The 24,408-nt window shown below is 43.5% G+C and overlaps 1 protein-coding gene across 4 annotated transcripts in view; it reads right to left on the minus strand.

The window, feature by feature from the left end:
• LOC110016961 (uncharacterized) overlaps positions 1-22,490 on the minus strand; it is a 43,282-nt gene extending 20,792 nt beyond the window's left edge. The window contains exons 1-11 of one of the 4 annotated variants that reach the window (XR_013650540.1): positions 22,335-22,489; positions 21,949-22,008; positions 21,241-21,345; positions 20,997-21,100; positions 20,860-20,882; positions 20,491-20,519; positions 20,356-20,374; positions 20,198-20,211; positions 19,996-20,058; positions 19,865-19,887; positions 19,558-19,768 (exon numbers count right to left, since the gene is read on the minus strand). The gene's annotated coding sequence lies outside the window, so the exon portion shown is untranslated. The other 3 variants (XR_013650537.1, XR_013650536.1, XR_013650538.1) reach the window with 3 other exon arrangements.
• Between the last annotated feature and the right edge of the window lie 1,918 nt (positions 22,491-24,408).

Consider the following 24,408-nt stretch of genomic DNA (forward strand, 5'->3'; position numbering starts at 1 on the left):
AATCTGCATCCTGGCTGCACGTAAATGTCTGGGAATAACATCAGCCTTTATTTGTCGGGGCACAATTAGAAACACAATTCTATGTGTCGTGATTTTTTGAACAGTTTCTAAGGACTGAGCGGCATTTCTGCTCTGAAAAGCTCACACACACTGTGTGCTCTGCTCTGTCCTCGCGAGTCCGGCAGCCGCTAACCCAGAGCGGCGGTTCGGCTCGCAGTCCGAATTCTCACACATAACAAAACAACAAAACGCACACGTAACAAAGCACCCTCCCCTCAAACACATTAATAAATCTGGCTGCTCTGCTCAGAGAGGTTCACTCGGTCCACTGGCTCCGGAGCCCGAACGCAGAGCTCGGATGCCGGGTCCAGACGTCAGTGGACACGCATCCCCCCGGCATCTCCCTCGTGAGGGGTGAAAGAGAGGGGAGACCCAGCGGGGCGAAAGCGGAGCGGGGCTTTACGCGGGCCGTCCGCAGAGCCGCCGGTCGGTCCCGTATGAGCTCACTAGCTTTCTCTCAGTGAAACACCGTCTATGCGTGACGTAAACCAGAGCAGCAGTGACACACGATGGGAATGACCGTTTACATGAACAACGATCGGTATACCCAGCTATCTCGATCGGAAAGAAATTTTGATCCGAACGAGTCTGACCGGGGCAAAGTATTCCGAACGGCGTGTTTACATGACGCATTTTCTTTCCGATTGCTGCAAATACGAAACACGACTCGTCTTGCTTGGGGTGAAGTCCTCCCGCCGTGTTCACCATCCATTCGGATCTCATCGACACATATACTGGAAAGCTATGAAAGCTTATATTAGTACTGTTGTACTTTGACAAATTCGCACACGGGTACACAACAATGTTGTGATGTCTTTGTCACGCGTTGAAACAACAAACGCCTTTCTTTTACCCGAAATCCGCTCCTATTCACTCAAAACTAGCAACTCAACAAAACTCCCCACAACAATAACACGACCAACAGGAAGTTGTCAGCCTCACACTCAACACACGGAAGTTAACCGGAAGTTCTATCGTTCACGTAGGCTATTGGTTTTGCATCCAGGACCTCTGAATGCAAAACCCATTGACTTTTCCATTGAGCTATATCTATTAATACTGCAGTACTTTGCCATTATACATTCCTTGTAGTATTTTTTTTATACACAACGTTCACAGTGTATTGTTTTATTGGGAGAAATAGAGTTGAAACGATCCTGGGGGGTATTCCAGGAAGCATGTTTAAATTAGCCTGACTTTAAGCCTGAACTCTGGCTGAAATCCGCCTGAACTTGCTTACTCTGGGTATGTCGGTTCCAAAAGACCGGATATGAGTTGGCGAAATTACGCTCGACTTGGTAACCCTGGGTTTACACGCGGTACATAAAGACATTCTCAATAGATCGCCGATTTCTGGAGTCACCATGGAAACGCGTGGCGGAAAAAAAAAAGAAAGCGCGACACTTGAGACGGAAGTGAGACGGAGTCTGAGATTTTAATGACGGCGGATAGAAATTATAAGTCCATCAAAAAAGTAACACGGCTGAAAAATAATTTAAATACTTTAGTTAAATTAATTCAAACTCAATAATTGTTTATACAACTCAAATTTACGTATTTATCTAACTAAATGTCACATTACTCCATCAATCTTTTTTCCATCTTAATTACTTATATTTCTTGAACTTTCATATGTCTAAGTTTGAGCCGGCAGATATGCTCATTTTTATAACAATAAAAAGAACGGAAAAAAATGCACGGAGTGCAAAAATTCATCACAGAATATTCCATCACTGTCATAACAGGTTTGGGTGGTAGGGGTGCTATATAAACTCATCATCCTTTCCTTTACTCTCACTCATGGTGCAGAGACGTAAGCATAGTAGGACAAAATAGCTTGGCAAAACACTGTGAAACACAGTAAAACAGCTATACAACTAAACACATTTTGTAAAAAACCCACACTTAAACCCAAATCCGTCCAGACAGGCAAAGGGAATGATATCCCAGAATCCCTTGCGGTGCCGATCTAACAGCAGCATCAAAGTTACACCTACTTAATTGAATTATTTTGAACGAAAGGAAAATAATTGTCTGAAAACTACGTGTTATTTTTAAGGTGACCTAACGAAAAAATGATTTATCTTAACTGAAGCAAATAATTAAGTTAGATCAAAGTAAACAAGTAATCAAGTAAACGAGTGATCAAGTAAACTTTCCAACATCCATATGTGATCTTATCACCCTCTCACGGTGGAAAAAGTATTATCTGAGCTTCTTCATCCACTAAATCGTCTTCAAATGGACACGCCATGCTGCTTCACCTCTCTGTAAACAAACTAAGCTTCAACTAAACCTGCTCCGGACCAGGTTATGTTCAGAGCATGAGTTGCCATGGTAACTGGACCTACCCTGAAACGTACCTCCATTTCTGGAACCGAAAGCTGAGGTTATCAACTTCCTTAGCCTCAAACTTATCGTGGGAGCTAGCATAACCTGCTTCCTGGAATACCCCCCTGAGCCACAGTACATTTTTTTACCAGGAGCCATGGTAAAGTACAATGAACTGATGCGGATTCCAAAACAGGGGAAACAATAGAACTTGTCGGGAAACGTTTGGGATTCATTTGCATTTACAGAGAATAGCGCCCAACTGTTCAAACACAAGTGACATCTGAACCGTCGTTCGACCAAACGATGTATTTGGCGCTTCATACGTCATCAGCCATGTGATCTGCGCTGGTTGACACACGACCCGAAACATTTTGCCGAACCACTCTGTTTCATGAAGGTGAAACGCACACCAAAGCGTCTGTGTCAAACGAGCCATCCCTAGTTGGAGTGTTTTGTGTTGCTCTCTAGTTATTTGGTGTTGCAGATGCTGCTCCTTGGTTTTTGGACTTGGTGTTATTAAACAGTTTTCAATTTACCTTTCTCTGCATCTGGATTCCTGAGCTCCAAACCATAACATTACACTCCAACCAATATGACAGACCCAGCAGAGTTTGCTCAGGCTTGTGAAGCTCTGTTACCTCCAGCAGATGGGGCCTTTTTCCCATGATGGGGGGGATTGCTTGGTCCTCCTGAACACTTTGATGGCACAGCTTGCCATTTGTTTCTTGCTTCGTGATTGGTAATTATATGCACAATCTGCACGTCCGTCCTTGGAAAGGTTTGACTGTTGTTTGTTTTCTAAACATGATCTTCAAAAAAAAAAAAAACAAATCTTCCAAAACCAAATGAATGCAGAACAACTTTCAAATCACAGACACAATGCCGAGGCTGACTCTACGTTTATGTCATGAAATGGGCGGCACGCACAAGGAGCAAAGGCGGGTTCTCAGAGTTCAAGGCGTCTTACTTTTGGGTAGGAAACTGAACAGTGAATAAAACTCCTATTTGTTAAAACATTTGTTCTTGAGTGTGCATAAAGGAATATCAAACATGTGGGTAAAGTTTACTCTGAAAGTCACTGTTCTGACTACAGCTGTCAGTGTTGTTCTCTAATCATCAGCCTCTTTACCTTCAAGACAAGAATTTAAACTTATTGACATGAAATTTTCACCAGATGTCGGCATCAACCCAAGTAATGCACACATAGAAAGAAATCCAAACATTTATGTCCATAAATGAAGTTATGTGTAAAAGTGAAATGGCACAGGGAATAATTATTGAACACGCTTACTGAAATTTATTTAATACTTAGTGCAAAAACCTTTGTTGGTGATTACAGCCTCAAGACGCCTCCTGTATGGAGAAACCAGTGGAATACATTGCTCAGGTGTGATTTTGGCCCATTCATCCACACAAACGGCCTTCAAATCTTCAAGGTTCCGGGCGTCTCTTCTGTGAACCCGGATCTTCAGTTCTTTCCAAAGATTTTCAATTGAATTCAAGTCTGGTGATTGACTGGGCCATTCTAGCAGCTTTATTTTATTTTTCTTCAACCAGTTGAGTGTTACCTTGGCTGTGTGCTTGCGATCGTTGTCTTGCTGAAAGATCCACCCTCTTTTCATCTTCAGTAGCCCGGCAGATGACAGCAGATTCTGATCAAGAATGTCTTCATACTTTTCTCCAGTCATTATTCCTTCAATGATATGAAGTCTACCAGTACCACATGCTGAAAAACAGCCCCACGCCATGATGCTCCCACCTCCAAACTTGACTGTTGGTATGGTGTTTTGGGGGTGATGTGCGGTGCCATTTTTCCTCCAAACATGTTGTGTCTTATGACATCTGAAGAGTTCAATTTTGGTCTCATCTGACCAGAGTATCTTCTCCCAGAATGTCATGGGTTTATCCAAATGTTGTGTCGCAAACTCCAAACGAGCTTCAACATGCTTCTTCAAAAATGGAGTCTTGCGTGGTGTGCGTGCATGGAGGCCATGGCGGTTGAATGCATTACTTATCGTTTTCTTTGAAACAACGGTACCTGCTGATTCCAGGTCTTTCTGAAGCTCTCCACGAGTGGTCCTGGGCTGTTGGAGAACCCTTCTGATGATTGTTCTGACTCCTCTGTCTGAAATCTTGCAAGGAGCACCTGGCCGTGGCAGATTTATGGTAATGCCGTGTTCTTTCCACTTCCGGATGATGGCCCCAATGGTACTCACTGGAACTTTCAGAAGTTTAGAAATGCACCTGTAACCAATGCCTTCAGTGTGTTTTGCAACAATAAGGTTGCGTAGGTCTTTGGACAGCTCTTTGCTTTTACCCATCATGCAATGCTTCTTGTCTGACACCTTGCTGGTGAGAAACCTTTTTAAAAGGCATCAATCAGGACTATACCAGCTGATATTACTTTGCACTAATAGGGGCAGGTTAACCTTCTGAATACTGACAAACTCCAGCTGCTTTCTTGGCTTGCCAGACCTTTTTACCCCTCCTTTTCTTCATGTGTTCAATACTTATTCCCTGTGCCATTTCACTTTATCACACATAACTTCATTTATGGACATAAATGTTTGGATTTCTCTCTATGTGTGCATTACTTGGGTTGATGCCGACATCTGATGAAAATTTCGTGTCAATAGCTCAATTAGAAATGTGTTTTTTGAGAGAAATGTTGACGTGTTCAATACTTATTTTCCCCGCTGTAACTAAAAAGATAATTATCTAGAAAGAAAATAAACATGTTTTACTAAATCAGTATGGTTGAAATAGCTGCACATTAATAAAGAATATATTTCTTTAAACCCTGTGACTTAATCAGGATCAAAAGGGTAAAGATGATGGATGAATATTACATGAAATATTGATTAATTATATCAGGACAATAAACTCCATATTCTAACCAGTTACAGTACACATATCTGCTGCAAAGATTCCCAATATAAAACACAAATTTTGATATTGAGAACAATATTGAGAACAATCATTTTCTAATAAATAATTGATTTCATATTTGCTTTATTTCACAGGACCACAGCCAACAGTTCCCGTTGTGGTGTCTCAACAGTTGCCAGAATCATCCCGAAGTGACAACTGCCAACTGGACGGGCTGGTGGAGGTCTTTATGGCAGTGCCCTCTGCAGAGGATTGGAAGTCCATCGCTGAGGAGTTCCATCAGTGGTGGAACTTCCCAGACTATTGTGGAACTGTGAACAGGAAGCATGTCACCCTGAAGGCACAGCCCAATTTACAATCCCAGTTCCTCAACTACAAGGGAACTTTCTCCATTTGTTCTCTTGGCAGTATTGGCCGCCCTCGGGTGGTTCAGGGTGATCGATGTTGGGGGGTACGGCCATGGCCGGCCCTCCCTATGTGCGAATTACGCAGCCGTGTAGGGCCCACGTCACCACCAGGGCCCCGAAGTGGCAAAACAAATAAATAAAAAAAGACCCAAATCTGGCAACCCATTTCATAGAACTTCCGTACCAACGTGCGCTCTGAATGTAGTGCAAAAGAAAGTTGCCCGCACTTTAATAACCCTCCCCCTCCCTCAGCACACCTGAACCAATCTGGTAACCCAAATTATGACGTTTCGCCACTCTTAGCAACGATTGGTCAACATCATCTGAGCAGCATCTGAGCCTGTCAAAGTGTGCATTTACGAGCGCATTTTGCCACACTGATCAAAGCAACAACAAGAGAACTTCATGCCAAAGAGACTTGATCCATCAGGCGCTGAAAAAAGAGAGAAGAACTTAAACATCAATCACAAGGTAAGTTTGGAGGATGTTGGGCATATTTTTACATTATCCTGCCTTTCTGTGCAGCTGTGCAATTTACATAAAATACTAATGGATTCGAGGTGAAGTTTGCACATAACGACCCCGTTTGTGACTTTGTCGTTGTCGGAGGTGTGGGAAGAAATGAGGATACCTGATATCAGCCAACTTGTAATTTTAATTTTCTCAGCAAACTATCAATGCACACTCGCATTCAGAACAGTCAAAGAGGGTCCTGAACTGAATATACAGAGCGTAAAATAAAGCATCTGGTGTCTCACACTGCCATCTAGTGGAATATAACAAAAGTGCTTTGACTAACAACATCTATGTTGTCTCCTTGCATTTTTACTCTTAACATAATAATACTATGACAGTCGTAATTTCCAATGGAAACTCGAAAATAATTCTGATACCCAAGTTTCCAAGATGAGGTCAGACATGAGCTTCCAAAACGGCGGAGAGCAGAGAGAAGTAAATAATTTTTTTTTATTTTTTTTTTAACTTGTTCTGTCCAACAGCTGGGCAGACAGATGAGAGCTGAGGGCCTCTTGTGTTGGACATATTTTACTTTAACAAGAGGGGTTATTAATCTTCAGACAAACCAAAGGTATGTCTGAATAAACCCCTTTTGTAGTTGAGGCCAAACTTTATTAATTTCAATCATGTCTGAAAACCTTTGGTGTTGGACCGGACGGAAAAGGAAAGAGGGGAAGAAGAGAGAGGGACGTTAGGGAGAGGGGGGGTAGGAGGGTGATAATAGGAGGGGAAGGGGGATAAGACCATGAAGCAGCATAAAGCAACAAGTTTACTGGTTGTTAATCATTATGGTAAGGTTCAAATGTAGTACAAAAAGGGCGGAGCCTGTCCACACACACCCTCAAATGTTATAAACACACCTGCTAGCTGCAAAAAATGTCCACCTGTCGACATGTACACAAAACAGATAGTGTTCACACGCATACTTATGCCTTAAAACCAACTAGTGTGAAATATTTCAGTCATTCAGTCATGCAAACTGTTGAGCTAACACCTGTGCTCAGGTGAGTGTTTATGTTCTTCTAAAATGGATGGTGGAACGTGAAAAGAAGGAGGGAGAGTGCCCAGCCATCCCTACCCCAAGACCCCCACCGCAGCAGCGGCGGCAGCCGGAATCCCCCCAACGCCACACGGGAACCGGCAGGGAACATCCCCCACCCGGGCGACCAAGCCCACCACCCAGGCCAGGGCCAGCAGGACCGCCGCAAGGCCCCCAGAGAGCAGGGAGGCACGGAGGGAAAGAGAGCGCCGCCCCAGCCCAACCAGGAGAGCAGTCCCCCCGCCGCGCCAGGAGAACCCAACGCAGGGCCCCACCGGAGAAGGACGCCCACAGCCCCAGACGAGCACCCCACCACCACCCAGGAGTTCTGGGCATCCCCCCGCCCCAACCCCAGGTACGAGCCGGGACCCCACAAGGGAGTCTGGGGCTGTTGGAAATTTGGCGGGGCCCAGCACTCAGGAGCAAGGACCAGAACCCACCCCCCAGGGACACGAACACCCCCGGCTCAGATGTAATGTGAACCCCCCCACCGCGCGGAGAGAGCACCGCCGGGCCCAGGAAGCCGGCACCCCGGGGACACGGCCGCCGTTGCAAAGGGGCCCGTACCCCCCACCAGGGAAGAGGCAGGGGACAGATGGTCCTATGTCCCACCTTCCTTCGAAGTAAATAATTATAATGGTATGATGGTGGCAGAAAAATGTTTAAACTCACGTTATCGTATTGTTTCATTGTGCAAACATATTTTGTGCGCTCTGCATTTTCCGGTTTGTGTCAGAATAAAAACTGCTGTTATTACTCTGTCATAGACAGTCAGGTAGTTTGACTTTTTCAACAATGAGTGTGCCTTAAAATCTTGCATGAAATATGGAGAATCAAAACTGAAAAATACAAATAGGAAATAAAGGTTCTCATTTATAAATGACAAGCAAAATAAATGTACTAAATTTTAGTGTCATGGTGCCTCTGTCAGACTCCTCCCCCTCTCTTCTCCGCTTGGCTCCTGATTCAGCCCAGCTGCAACCACTCACTTCATCATCACTGCCTGCCTACTTAAGGAGCCCCTGGACCAGTATCCATCGCTAGTCCGTTGCCCCTGATGGTGCATACTTAGCCTTCTCGTCTAGTTCATGCTTTACTATCTTGTTCCAAACCGGCGCCTAACGTATCTTTGTCTTACCTGTCTTCAGGTTACCCCAAGCCACGAGTGGTTGCCTGAAGCCGCTGTCAGGAAACTTCATCTGGACTGTTTCATCCGAACCCACCACGAGCCTCTGCCGAACCGCCACCTTCTCGAGTCTCCCCCTACGCTGCTGACTCCGGACCCTACAGGCGGATCCACCAGTGACGCCACAGAAATCTGCATCTTGCCTTCCAAACCTCCTGGAACTGTGTTTCTCTTCTGGCCTGGTTATTAAATCCGCTTCATCGTCACGCCTCCTCTGCACTGTGTCTTTTTCCGGGTTTCAGCATCTGGGTCTCCGTAGTTCTGTAGCTATGACAGAACGGACTAGCCATAACCCCGACCCAGCTGACCCGGAGGGACTCAGGTTAGCAGTCTCCCAGCAAGGTATCATGCTCGGACGCCAGGCAGATGCCCTGTCCCAGATGGCGGCAGCCCAACAAGACCTTTTTCACCGCCTGGATGGTTTGACCCAAACTTTACACGAGCTAACCGGACAATTTACCCAGGCGTCTATCGCTTCCGCTCATGCTTCAGCTAACCCAGCACCCTCCGCTTCCGGGCCACCCTCCACGCATGAAAACATCCGGCTGCAACCGGAACCATTTTCCGGTGACGTGGAAGCCTGCGGAGGGTTCCTACTACAGTGCCAGCTGATCTGCCAGCAAGCCCCCCGCTATTACCAGTCGGATCACAGTAAAATATCACTCATCGTTAACTCTCTACGTGATAAAGCTCTTCATTGGGCCCAAGCTTATCTTTCCGCTAACCCCATAAATCATCTCACGTATGAACGTTTCCTCAGTGAGTTCCGACTAATTTTCGATCAGCCTCGCAAACAGGAGGAAGCTACCCGGCGGTTGCTCGCGCTCAGACAACGTAACCGCCCGGTTAGCGATCACGTTATAGATTTTCGGATTTTGGCTGTCGAGGCCGGCTGGCCTGATTTAGCCTTGAAGGGGATTTTTTATCAGTCGCTAAACGAACAAATCAAGGATCACCTTTGTTCGCAACCCGAAGCTCAGACATTTGAGGAACTAGTTTCGGCGGCGCTACGCTCGGACATACGGTTGCGGGAGCGTCAAAGAGAGAGAGCACCAGTACTCCATCGACCCACTACCACATCACCATCCAGTGTTCCTCCCGCCGTCCACACCACGAATCACAACTCCCTCATCCCCTCTAAACCTCCAGATGAGCCCATGCAGGTGGGTCATTCCAGGTTGTCCGAAGAAGAGCGCCGCAGACGACGCATAGAAGGGGCCTGTTTCTATTGCGGAGTTAAAGGCCACATTGTCTCCTCCTGCCCGCTTCGTTTAAACCAACGAGCCCCTCGCTAGAAGACAGGCTGCGAGGGGTAACTAACAACTACCTGGCCGGTAATGAATTTCTATTTATCCCTGTCAAGTTAAGTTTGGATCACCATGTGCATGAGTTACGTGCCCTTGTCGACTCTGGGGCCGAGCAGAGTCTGATTGACCAGCAACTTGTTCACAGTCTGTCCATTCCCACAGAACCCCTGGAGAACCCCATCGAAGCTTCCGGGTTAGGCGGTCAACACCTATCCCGCATCACACATCGCACCAAACCCATTCTGCTCATTTCATCTGGCAACCACCGTGAGTCAATTCGTTTCCTCATCACTCAGTCTTCTCATACTCCCATTGTACTTGGGTTCTCCTGGCTTAAGTTGCATAACCCTCAGTTTGACTGGACCCAAGGGACAATTATAAAATGGAGCCCGTATTGCCTCGCTAATTGTCTTCTGTCTGCTCTGCCCACCATAACTCCTCCTAGCACAGAAGCTCCTAGTCAAGTCGATCTGTCTAATATCCCTCGTTGTTATCATGATCTTAAGGCCGTGTTCTGTAAAACTAAAGCTAGTGCTCTCCCACCTCACAGACCATACGACTGCGCTATAAACCTATTGCCAGGCGCCCCTTTACCCAAGGGCCGTTTGTTCAACCTGTCAGGACCGGAAAGAGCAGCCATGGAAAATTATGTCCAGGAGGCCCTCTCTCTGGGCCACATTCGGCCATCCTCCTCCCCCGTGGGGGCTGGATTCTTCTTTGTAGAGAAAAAAGACAAGTCCCTCAGGCCCTGCATTGACTTTCGCGAATTAAATCAAATCACAGTTAAGGATAAATACTCTTTGCCATTAATCACGTCCGTATTTGATTCCGTTCAAAAGGCCCGTATTTTTACCAAATTGGACCTCCGTAATGCCTATCATCTGGTCAGAGTGAAGGAAGGCGATGAATGGAAAACTGCCTTTAACACCCCGCTTGGGCATTATGAGTACTTAGTCATGCCATTTGGCCTCACCAACGCCCCGGCCGTTTTCCAAAGGCTCGTTAACGACGTCCTCCGCGACTTCATTGATCGGTTTGTTTTTGTATATCTGGACGATATCCTTGTATATTCCCATGATCTGGCTCAACATGAGCATCACGTCCGTCTTGTGTTAGAACGACTGTTAGAAAACCGACTCTTCGTTAAACACGAGAAGTGTGAGTTTCATGCCTCCACTGTACAGTTTCTTGGCTATATTATCGAGGCGGGCTGCATTCGTCCGGATCCCTCCAAAATAGAGGCAGTAACTAACTGGGAGCCTCCGGACAGCCGCAAAAAGCTCCAACAATTTCTCGGCTTTGCAAATTTCTACAGGCGTTTCATACGCAATTACAGCAGCATCGCCGCACCCTTGACACGCCTTATTTCCACTAAACATCCCTTTGTCTGGTCCACCGAAGCCCAACAGGCCTTTGACAGATTAAAAGAACTCTTCGTCTCTGCTCCGATTCTCATCCAACCTGACCCCACACGTCAATTTATAGTTGAGGTGGATGCCTCTGATTCAGGGGTGGGTGCTGTCCTATCCCAGAAGGAAGAAAGTTCTGGTAAAATGAAGCCCTGTGCGTTCTTTTCCCGCAAACTGTCTCCATCGGAGCAGAATTACGACGTCGGAAATCGTGAACTCTTAGCCATCAAGCTGGCCCTGGAGGAGTGGCGTCACTGGTTGGAGGGAGCCGAGCAGCCTTTCATCGTATGGACTGATCACAAAAATCTAGCATATCTCCGCTCTGCTAAACGACTTAACTCCAGGCAAGCTCGCTGGTGTCTCTTTTTTGACCGTTTCCATTTTACTATAACCTACAGACCAGGCTCCCGCAACGTCAAACCCGACGCCCTCTCCAGAAAATACAGTCCGTCTGAGAACACCCCGTCGTCCATCCTCCCATCCTCATGCTTCATAGGAAGTGTCACCTGGGACATCGAGGCCAAGGTACTCCAAGCCCTTAATGGGGAACCTAATCATCCACCCGTCCCTAGGGGCACCTTGTTTGTGCCAACACATCTCCGTCCTGAGGTCATCTCCTGGGGTCACACTTCTCGTTTGGCGTGCCATGGGGGAATCCACCGAACCCTTAACCTACTTCGCCGAAGGTTTTTCTGGCCGTCAATGGAGAAGGATGTTCGGGAATACATCTCGGCGTGCACCACCTGTGCCCGATCTAAAACGTCCACCTCGGCCCCGGCGGGGTTACTCCATCCTCTCCCCACGCCTAACCGACCCTGGTCCCATTTGGCTATGGACTTTGTCACCGGGTTACCCCCATCCAACGGTAACACCGTCATCCTCACTGTTATCGACCGGTTTTCCAAAATGGCCCATTTCATTCCACTCCCACAATTGCCCACCGCCACTGGCACCGCTGATATTATGGTCAACCATATATTTCGTCACCACGGCATCCCTGTTGACATTGTCTCTGACCGTGGTCCCCAGTTCATTTCCCAGGTCTGGAAGGCCTTCTGCACAGCCTTGGGGGCCACGGTCAGCCTCACGTCTGGATATCATCCCCAGTCCAACGGCCAAGCGGAGAGAGCGAATCAGGAACTGGAGGCAGCTCTCCGCTGTCTGGCGGCACAGAACCAACAGGACTGGTCCCAACATCTCGTGTGGATTGAGTATGCCCATAATACCCATCCCTCCACTGCCACTGGGCTCTCTCCCTTTGAGGCCGCTCTCGGGTACTCACCACCTCTGTTTCCGTCACAGGAACTGGACTTGGCTGTGCCTTCCGTACAACATCATATCCAGCGGTGCCAACGCATCTGGGCACAGGCTAAAGCTGCTCTCCTCCGCACCAAGGAGAGCAACTGCCGCATCGCCAACCGTCACAGGGTTGTGGGACCCGAGTACCAACCCGGCCAAAGGGTCTGGCTCTCCACACGTAATATCCCCATCCAAGCCACCTCCAAGAAACTGGCTCCACGATTCATTGGACCTTACGTCATAGAGAAGCTCATCAACCCCACCTGCGTCCGACTCCGTCTTCCCAAGGCTCTGAAGGTTCACCCGTCGTTTCATGTTTCCCAGATCAAGCCAGTTCTGGACAGTCCTCTGTGCCCGCCGTCCGCTTCCCCGCCACCCGCCCGGCTCATCGACGGTGCTCCGGCTTACGACGTCGATCGGATCCTGGATGTCCGTCGTCGGGGTCGCGGATTCCAGTTCCTGGTCGACTGGGTGGGCTATGGTGCGGAGGAGCGCTCCTGGATTTCCCGCTCTCTCATTTTGGACCCCTCGCTCATTGAGGATTTCTACCGGGCCCACCCGGATCGCCGCCCTTGACCGCCTGGAGGCGGTCGTTGAGGGGGGGGTACTGTCATGGTGCCTCTGTCAGACTCCTCCCCCTCTCTTCTCCGCTTGGCTCCTGATTCAGCCCAGCTGCAACCACTCACTTCATCATCACTGCCTGCCTACTTAAGGAGCCCCTGGACCAGTATCCATCGCTAGTCCGTTGCCCCTGATGGTGCATACTTAGCCTTCTCGTCTAGTTCATGCTTTACTATCTTGTTCCAAACCGGCGCCTAACGTATCTTTGTCTTACCTGTCTTCAGGTTACCCCAAGCCACGAGTGGTTGCCTGAAGCCGCTGTCAGGAAACTTCATCTGGACTGTTTCATCCGAACCCACCACGAGCCTCTGCCGAACCGCCACCTTCTCGAGTCTCCCCCTACGCTGCTGACTCCGGACCCTACAGGCGGATCCACCAGTGACGCCACAGAAATCTGCATCTTGCCTTCCAAACCTCCTGGAACTGTGTTTCTCTTCTGGCCTGGTTATTAAATCCGCTTCATCGTCACGCCTCCTCTGCACTGTGTCTTTTTCCGGGTTTCAGCATCTGGGTCTCCGTAGTTCTGTAGCTATGACATTTAGGAAAGTCTTAAATTAAATTATGAACATACAAAATAATAGATAAAGAAGTGTATAAATGCTTATATTTCCACTTATACTCAAATTATTTTTCACATTTATTATTTATAAATGGGCACATTTATTTCTTATTTGTATTTTGCAGTTTTGGTTTTACATAATGATGTTTTGCACAGTTTCTTCCTCAGCCAAAGGTTTCTTCTGCTCTCAAAAAGTATTGGAGGTGGTGCAGCATCCACATCCCAAGATGATCTTGACATCACTGAAGATGGAATCTCAGGTCATTATAAAAGCATGTAGTGTAATTTAAAAAACAGTGTCTGCATAACCCTTTTTTTCATAAACAGCAGCTGAAGAGTATGGCGTCCCAAGTTGTTCATAATTAAATAATTAAATATGATATTGTGCAAATATACAATCAAACAATATACCTCTCATAAATGTATAGAAAGATCATGAAATTGAATGTTGGCAACTTCTTTCCAACATTCTCCTTCCAGCGTCACAGCAACTGTTATGTACTTTTGATTAGACTGTTTGACTTTTCACTCCATCAGAAAGAGAACTTACCGACTCCCTCAGCGCTGAGTTCTCCGCGGTCAGGGTTTCCCCTTGTTTTTGGGAAAATTCTAGAGCATCCTTGATCTCTTGAAATTCCCGGTGAAGAACTTCCAGGAGGGAAAGACAGCTGTCGAAGCTGGATAGCTTAGCATCAATGCTAAGAAGCATATCCTACGCGTTGGATTCGAACTCCGGTGGAGAAGCTCCCGGTGATTCTTTGGGTCGGCTCCGTTTGGTGGGGGCGGCTGGCTTGCCTGACTGAGGGGTTTTTCCCATGACGAAGTGCTCGTATTGCTCTTCGATGTAGCGTGTCAGGCTGTCCAGATCCTCTTCGCTGTTGCTGCCGCTCTCCAGGACAGTCGGAATTTACCTTGATAAATTCAGGGGAAAAAAGACACTGGGACGGTGTGTTTATCCCAAAAAAGAAGGGGGGAGTAAAAGATATGCCGCTTGTTTGTTGTAGTTTCCCAGGATTAAATCATCTTATTTTCTACCAGGTTTCGAACAGATCCGCATCACAGCTTCATGCGATCCCGGAAGTCTCTTGCCTCCGGCCAAATTTGATGTACATTTGATTAGACTGTTTGACTTTTCACTGTTTGCTTTTCTTGAAGTTAAGCATCTTCTGTTCCAGAGGCTCCAAGAGAGGCGTGTCTGGAAGAGGAGCCGACTGGATCCAAAATTCCACCAACCTCAAATCCAATTGGTCCAGCTGAATGGTCCAACCACACTCTCTGATCCAGTAAGAATGGAGTTGGTGCAAAGAGGTCCTTTTCAGACTGTGAAAGACTCTGACTTTCCAAAATCCCCCTCATTGAGCTGTTGTGTTCTTTATTTTGGATTGTTTTATTGATATTTAATTTGCTATTAAGTTGCTGTTTTTAATAAATTGGAGTTTTGGGAATGTCATTTGTTGAGTGCCTAATGTTACATTAAAAATATATATCTATATACATTTGTCAAATATTAAGTCTTCTGAATTGCATGTAGTACCACCAACTAACCACAAGATGTCAGTGCTGTCTATTTGATTAACCTGTTCTGGAGTGAAGGTGCTGCTGATCAGTTAGAGGGCCCACAAATTAAATTTCGCTTAGGGCGCCTGGAAGACCAGGGCCGACCCTGGCTACGGCAGAAAGAACGACCCAAAAAGGCTCTTTTAAGAACCACTGCAAAACATTTGAGTTTTGGAGGATGCCAGAGTGCTATGAGAATACCCATGCACGTAGAAAGGTCCCAGCTGTATTCAGATCAGTGCCTTCTCACTGTAAGATGAGAATGCTAACCACTACACTTATATGCAGACTGGGACAACTGTCTTTTCAACTTTTCAATTTAAAAATACAAATACATTAAAGGTATGGTATTTTTTTTAAATAAATCCTTCCCGTTTTGACAACACATTCAATTCTTACCATATAATGTGGCGAAAGAAAACCTAAGGATGTCAATCCAAACATACTTAGATTCCTGTTTTTGATTTTGAGGATCAGAAATATTACGTCTTCTGAACTGCATGTAGTACCACCAACTAACCACAAGATGTCAGTGCTGTCTATTAACCTGTTCTGGAGTGAAGGAACAAACTACTGTCAAATTGATACAGATTTAGCAGAGAAATCACGTTTAAAGTATTGTTTTATTTTCAAAGGCTGGGATCAGTGTAAATCTTTGAATACAAATATATTTAAAATGAAAGACTGAGCTTTATTGATCATTCCAAAGCAGTATTCGTTTTTTGTGGAAGAAACCGCAGAGACTCTAAAGCCTGAAGCCTCTAAAGTTTTGCTTAATTAGATTTTATTTAATTATTTTGAAAAGGCATCTTACACATTTTTATTTTACAAAAACAGCAAACATATTTGAGGGTGAGAGAACACCAGTAATAAAACATACCACAGAAAAATCAAATCAAATCAAACTTTATTTATAAAGCACTTTTCATATAAAAGTACAACACAAAGTGCTTTACATTAAAACATAACAAATGTACATTAAAATAACAAATGATTAGAGTAAACTAGGATAAAAATCATCAATTAGCTAAGCTTAGTCTTCACAAAATGTATGAAAATAAAGGGAATGTATTTGAAATACTTTACAACTCTGTGAAAATCTTTAAATGCTTTTTTAAGGAAAAGTAGAAAATGTCAAAACTTGCAATTATGGAAGCTGATCAATATAGAATGTTTAGAATTATAATGTCTTTCAGTTCAGCAGTTAATTTTTTATTATTTTAAACTAATTTTATTTGTTGGGTATAAAGGTGTGAGTTGATGCAGTTTCCAAAAGATGAAATCTGTCACGCAGACATGAAGAGGACAAACAGGTGTTGTTCAGCAGTTTGTGTTTCTGTGGTTGTGTGGTTTGTGTTCTTTAGCCTTTTTCATGAGAACATCATTTACTGTCATGACATGAGAAAAACAACATATCTAAACCCTGGATATTATCAATCTAGGCTATGTCCTTCATCTGAAAACCTGCTGATAATGTGAGGAGATCCTTCCTGAAAGGATCTTTGGAGCTCAGAGTTTGTATGAACCCACAGCTAACAGTGTGAAGGCTGCAGAGCACAAACACACACACAGCTGCAGGAAGTCTAATCGTCTGTCATTAACATTTCCTGTCAATCAAACCACAGAAAGCAGATTCAGATGTGCTGCTGCATCAACCCCCTATCTGCTCTGTCGTTACTCTCTGGAAATATTGTTTCAGTGGTGTTGAAGGTAAATTGTTTAACATTCGGCTCATTCTGTTAGTGGTCGCCACAGCGAATCAACTTTAACTGAAACCACTGATTCACATGTGATTTGAAAAAGGTTTTATGCCAGATGTCCTTCCTGACACAAGCTTGTATTTTGAAGGCACACAGAGACCCAGACATGTAGCATGAAGGGTTTTGCCTAAGGACCCACACTAGATCAGGGTCATTCCACATTCTAGGAAGCAAACCCAGGTTTGCTGTGTGTCAGTCCTACATCCAGACAACTGAGCCATCCAGCTATCTATTGAAGTTAAAGAAGCAATAATGCTAAATTAGTTAAACGTCTAGAATTGACTGTGCTTTCATTATTATTTTTATTTAGAAAACAAAAGATTTCTGTTGTATATAAATTTTAAACTTTGTTTGTTTAAGACATTTTTGAACATTTTTAAACAAGGAAGTTTTTTGTATTTGTTTTGAAAAGAAACAAAAATCTGTTTTCAACATCAGCTATAAAATATAAAGTCTAAATATTTTACTGTTCATTAATGGCATCTTTTTACTGTAGTGTATCACAAAAATGGCTGAATTGAATGAAAGTACATAAGGAAACGAAAACTAGTAAATTAATCTGCTAACTGATAGTAATTATTATTAAATATTAACTGAATGTCAAAATGACACATTTCAATGGTGGACCTTCTGTTTAGACAACGCTTTGACCCATTGTGTTACATTGTGTTCATGTGTTGTGTAGCTATTTCATGTGATTCCAGTTCATGCAAGTCAGTAAGCCTCCAGTCTGTAAAAACTGGATTTCAAAATAAAAGACCTGTTGGAATGGCTGCTCTTTTTCAAATTGAAACCTTGATAACAGTTAGAGCAAAACAAAAATACACTTTACATCAATAAAACTCAAAAACACATTATAGTAACATCAAGCTTGCATTAAACGTCAACTAATTAGCTAGAATACAGTTTTTACATTTTGTTTTTACATTTTTAAAAACATTTGTTCCATCATAAAGTTTAAATAAAGAATCAGTGCAGAATTTTTTTTTAAATGGTTTATTTCAAGCAATCAAATAGGAATAATACACAAAAACAACACAATCATCAGTTATACATTCATACAATAACTAATCAAACTTAGAAAAATTAGACATAAAATTAAATATTGCCTGAAAGGGAGTGGAAGGAAGCAAATTTATATAATCCCACCCCTGTTCTACTGTAACCATTTTAAAACATGATTTATCAATGTCCGGTTCCTAGAAAGCACATGACAAAGATGAATTACTTAAATTATTTTGTAAAAATAACTTTTAGAAATCAACATGGCAATGAAGTATCCAAAATATATGCAGATTATGTTACTTATAAAAGTCATGAAGCTGCACTGAAAGCTGACAGCAGCAACACAAAGATACAGTTTTAACATCAATAAAATGTATTCAAACACACTTTAAGAAAAAATAAAAGTCCATTTCAAACTAGTTCTAGTAAAACTGACTCAAAAAGTTTTTCTCTCTGCTGGACAGAAGATTGAAAAATGAAAACTTCACTCAAAACCATATTTTTACAGCTTTTTATAGACTCATTTGAAACAACCAAACAGAACCGAAAACGTCCTTTCAGCACAAAAAGAGGGTCTGCTGGTCAGCAGTGTGGTGGTTCCTCTGAGCCAGCAGGGTTCTTCAGAACTGTTGATGGAACAATGTCTGCCATCTGCTTTGACATGAAGTAGAGCGGCTCTGAGGCGCTGAAGGTGTCATCATGGAGCTGCGTGGCGTCGCTTCTCGGTCAGCATCCTGGTTGTTCTTTCAGGGGAAGCCGTGGGGATTTAACAGGACGTCCACACTCCGTGTTCTCTGAAGGACATGTCCTCATGAGGAACTTCGGCCCGTGGCAGCTGCAGACGTCCCCCTAGTGGTGGTTTGGGGAACTCCAACAGGTGCAGATCTTAGCCTCCTGGAAAACATGAACATCATTTTTTTAAACTTTTATTTCCTGTAAAGAGCACTTCTTGGTGTCGTGTTCCACATAAAAATGTTGGTTCTTACTTGTAAAATTTGTCTAATTTTTGGTCATTGTTGACGCTGCAGAAGATCCGGAATTAGGCTGCCCATCCGTAGTTGGGTTTCCCGTTTCCTCTGGGTTGGTTCCAAACATCTCAGCATCTTCTCTCCTTGTCTTGTGAAGTCGTGGTGATAAGCCCGTCTCCCACCATGACTTCTTTACAGGATCCGCCTCTCCTACAGGAAACAGAAACATGCATCTGTAATGATTTGATTCATTCACTGAGACGTTTGGTTTGTGCTGCTGACATGTTTGTCCAGGTTTGCTGTGTTGGAGCATGTGGATCCAGACTGAGGGCTGAGGAAGGTCTGGAGCTGCAAAGAACCATGAATGAGAGGAACTCACCATCTGCTGGGCTGGAAGGAAAGCTTTGTGACAAACACAGTTTCAGGACGTTCGTGGTCAGAAAACTGCTGGAAACCAAAGATCTTTACTTTGTATATGAAGCATCTGAAACTAAGACGCGTTTGTGGTCAAAGTTCAGTTTGTCACCAAACTCAGCCTCCTGTGAAGGATGATCTCCTGCTTCACTCTCAGTTTTCAACATTGACCTGAAGCAGAAACAGAAAAAGACATTTTATTCTCTGTGTTTTTTAGGGCTGAAAATGCGCTTTTACTGCTACTTTCCTTTGGATCTGTTTGAATTTGAACAGCTGAAGGACGGCGTGAAGGATGAAGGAGGAGGATGACGAAGATGCTGTCCAGAGGAAATAGAACAGTCCACTTCCAGACACAGATGCTGGTCATCCTGAAGAACGCTGCTCCTCTGAACACATCAGACTCCAGCTGCTCTGCTCTGTTCTGCTGGAGCCTCAGACCTGTGAAAATGGAGAACAAGTTAGAAAAGGAAAGTCGTCTCTGTTTTACAATCTTGAAGCAGAAATAAAATGGCGGTCCTACAGGCTGGAGCTCACCATGACTGGGATCCAGGCTCTGACTGATGAGGCCTTTAGGGACCGAAACAAAACTCTCAGTCATTAGAAACATAGAACTTGCTGCGTTTTTTAGTCTGTAGGGATTTCAGAATAAAGGCTGCCGTACTTACAGCTTGTTTCTGAGATGAAGTCATTTCTGCAGCTTCTCTTTTAACGCTCAGTGTTGGTGTTCTCTTCACCAACACCAAGGGGAAAAAAAAAATCACAAAATATCTCCTTAATGATCAGCAACACAATAACAGCAAAACCGTTTCAAAATAAAAGCTAAACGTTTGCAATCAAAAGGTTGAAAGAAAGAGTCTTTCTACTTACATGACTCGGTTAGTCTCATTCCAAACAGTAAACATAAACAACAACAAATAGTTAAAAAAGCTCATGTTAGTCATTTGAATAACAAAAAATAAAACATTTGAAAAACCAGAAATGTTATTCTGTAATCAATCTGTGTAAATCATTCAAGTTTGACTCACCTTCATCCTGAAGAAGATCCTATTAGTTTAAAAAAGAATTGGAAAAAAAAAAAAAAAAAAGAATTGGTCATTTTTGTTCTTTTTGTCATTTAATTTAGCACAAGTTTGCTAAATGTTAAAGAGAATTGAACTTACAGATTTCTAGAAACAGGTTTGTGTTTCTGCTGCTCAAAAGGAAAAAATGGAGAAAAAATAGTTTGAAAAAGTAATTATTATTTTGTAAAAGAAAAGTTCACATTGAGAAAAAGAGGAAACTAAAATATAAACTAGTGAAAAAATACTTACTTTTTTAAGAATGAAAAGTAATTTACAAACTAAAACCTTTTATAAAAATAAAATCGAAATAAATAAGGAAAACTATATAATAAATAAAATACATAAAAAAAACTTCTAAAAGAAAATGAAATAGGTAAAAGAGAGAAAACTTTTTTTGTGATTTTTTCCTTTTTTTTTCAAGTTTTTGTTTAAAGAAAAACCTAAATGACTAAAAGTAAAGAGACTTACCAGTAAATTTCGTCTTCCATCTCCTAAAAGACTCAGAAAAACAGAAGTTATTTAAGAAAATTGAGGATAATGTAAAAAGTGAGTTTGTGTGTGTGTCTGTGTGTAGGTGTGTGTGTGTGTGTGTGTGTGTGTGTTACATCTCCGGGCTGTATGGAGAGCCCCACCCATTAAGAAGCGCCTGAATGGCCTGTGAAACAGACTCAGATGGTCGGGGAGGAGCCTGGAAGACTGGAGGCGGACCCTTTGAGAGACAGAAGAGGAGGAGTCAGAACACCCTTCATCTTTACCTTTACCACACCTGCAGCAGGTGGAGGTGTGTGGGACACTACGGGTCTGTTTTTAAAGCATAGGAACTCTTCCACAAACATCTGGAATGCTCACATCTGGCTGTGGGGCAGCGGCAGTCAGACGCGGCCGTCTGCCTGGAGGTTCGTCTCCTCTTCCTGAGCTGCTGGCCGGCTGCTTCTGTCGTCTCTGGAGCACAAACTAACACAAAGACAAACACCAAAGACAGGCCTGGACATCAGAGGGTCTGGGAATCTCATCTAAACAATCGGATCTCTAGAATTTGAGACAATTGGTCCATTTTTGATCTGATGAATCAAAAATGAGTGAGCTTGAGGACAGTTTGGACTCCCAGCTGCCATCAACCAAGAAACTCTGAGACAGATGACAGAAATGTGGGACACAGGCCTTCTCATGTCATGAACTCTAATTGTTGAAGGAAAACGCCACAAAGTCACTGATCAGCGTGTGAAAGGCAGACTGCAGACAAACTGCAGAAAAACAAACGTCTGCAGGATCGTTTGCCAGCAGAACATTGAACTAGAGAAGGTCAAAGGTCAGAGCTGCTTCCAATCAAGACGCAGAAAAACAACCTGATTTACATAAACCTGTGCTGAGAAATGAGACAATCATCTTTCATGGCTTTTTTCAACTTACAGTCATTCAAACACAGCTGGTCTTACAGACAAATCCTAAAGCACTAACTTACAGCGAGATCCAATCAATAAGATGGAGATTCTAGGACTGGATTACTAACATTCAGCATCATTTCTGCCCTTTTCTCAACAGCAGATGTCTGTTTACCTTCGTCACCGGGCTCCTGAAGTAGTTGTGGTCCTGGAGATGAGGAGGAACTGGACACATCTGGAAAGATTGGCATGTAAAACAGAAGAAAAGTCCAGAATTAGCAAATGTTTCTCATTTTTAACAACTGTTTGCATCCACATTAAAATGCAAACGTTACCTTCTTCTCTACAGCCACAAGCTTTAAAAAGGTTTAGCAAAAATCGATCTATAAAAGCTTTTGAACTTATTAATGTACTACCTGATATGTGAAATTAAGATCATGAAGTTCATGTGTAAGATTATCAAGACAACAACAAAATGTATCTAGCATTATCTGAGCTGAATGCACAGAAACGACTGCGTTCATAAAGAAAAGTAAAAAAAGAAGAAAGCTCTAAACTCACCTTTCAGGTCTGAATCACTTCTTTCAAGAAACTCAGCAAATAAATCTCTCAAGTCGCTTTTGTACCGTCTTCAGCGAAGTCTGAGCACAAAATGAAGATTGTGAGAAGACTGATCCTTTAAACCAAAATAAGTTCCAGACGCCGTGGCAACCAACAGTTTGTCAGAAAGCAAATTCATTCCAAACTTTTACAGAATAGAACAGCATAGAACAACTGGATTCTAGTCTATTCAATTCTATATACAAAAACAATGTGGTCACCATGGATACGATATTTTATAAATTAGCGAATTGATTCTAATGTTCTGTTTAAGCTGCGGAGTGTTTTTCTATTTGTTTTCCATTTATTATTTAGTGAGAAACTTTTATGAATGAATAGGACTGAAACATCCATCTGGCTTAGGATTTCTTAAAACTTTACTTTTTTTAAATTTTACATGGAATTCCTGTATTTGTTGATTAAGAAGTTTGATTATTTGGATCTTGTTTGTCAAAAGGAAACTCCCTAAAGGTTTCATTGATCTCAGAAGTGTAGATCCAAAAATAAAACATGAATGTCATAAATAGTAAGAATTGGAGGTTTCTTAAATAGTGGAGCAGATGAAGTGTGTAACTCTGCTGTGTAGCTTAAAGCCGAGATCCACTCTTCACATGAACATATTTCTATGCTTTTGGTGTGGGCGGGGCTCCACATAGAAGTGCCGCTTCCTCCACAGTGAGTTCTTCTCCATGCAAAGCTGTAAATGTGCTTCTCCAAAAACAAAGTTTACCTTCAATTTATTCAAACCTGCAGTCTTGTCATGTATGAAAAGAACATGGGCCATAAAAACCTTTGGCGATGCTCACATGGTCTACCTCACCAAGATCTGATGAGTGTAGGTTCCTCAAGTCTGAAAAAAAATGGTGGAGAGAAAAGTCCCTCATAAAGTCCCTTTACTTTACTGAAACTAAAAATCCAACCATGTTTATTCCCAAACCCCTTCATCCTGTCATCTCAAGAACCTCTTAGTCTTCTGAAATTTTCCCCCCAAAAAAACAAACAAAAGTTTGTCCGACTTCCCCAAAGGAATAACTAATTTCTCCTTTCCTTCTGTTTCTGAAACATCTTTGATTGTTACCTGTTTTTTTCCAGCTAATTCCTTTAGTAGTCATTTGTTTTCCTCATTTTTAGAACAGCAAAACTATTACATTTGTGCATATAGCACAGATGAACATTGGTCATACGTAAAGATATGTGGAAAAAGTGAAGAGTCGCGGTCTTTACGTTCAATTTTCACAGATGTATCAGGAATGAACCACGTTCAAACCACGGCAGAAATACGAATAAACAAAGGAAAGAACATGTAAATCAAAGTGGAACATGAACCGTGTGTGGTTATTGCACTGCTTCAATGCAATTCGTTAGGTTTTTGTGCACCAATTATGTCATTTAAACATGATGTTTGCCTTCGTGCAACATACAGAAGCTTAAAGGGCAGAACCTCCGGACTCATCAGCAGATTTTTACCACAAGCTGTCAGAATACTGAACAACTAAACCCGGATTAACGGTTAGGATGTTGTTTCCATTAGAACCAGACTTTTATGTATGGACCTGCTGACTGGTCAGGCGTGTAGCATCATGATGTCGCTTCTGTTTTTGCGGCGCAGCTTGAACTCAAAGCTGCCGGAGACAGAGAGAGAGAGTGAGAGACAGAGTGAGGGACAGCGAGAGAAACTGGTGCCCCAGAGGCGGTCCTGGCTAGTTTGGTGGCATGGGAAAAACACTGGATGCCACCCCATTTTCTTCAGCTGTGTCCTCACCTAGCAGCTTGTCACAGCCATTGGGGGGAGGGAGGGTGTCGGAGCAGGGTGAAACCTTGGAAGTCTAAAACCATTACTAAAACCGAGTCAGGGCTCATGACATTAAAGTTGGTATAAGGTTCGTCTTCTGGGCTGAATAGAGAACAACACCCAAAGTGAAATAATGTCCTCCAGCAGGAAAGGTCCACACAGCATGGTTGTCTTCACTCCATCGGGATATGAGCGGTCCAATAAACCCAGAAATCCAAAAATGAGTGATATGACGTTCTGTAT

This window comes from Oryzias latipes, chromosome 17 (assembly GCF_053564925.1).
Source record: "Oryzias latipes strain Hd-rR chromosome 17, Olatipes_Hd-rR_3.1".
Classification (NCBI taxonomy): domain Eukaryota; kingdom Metazoa; phylum Chordata; class Actinopteri; order Beloniformes; family Adrianichthyidae; genus Oryzias; species Oryzias latipes.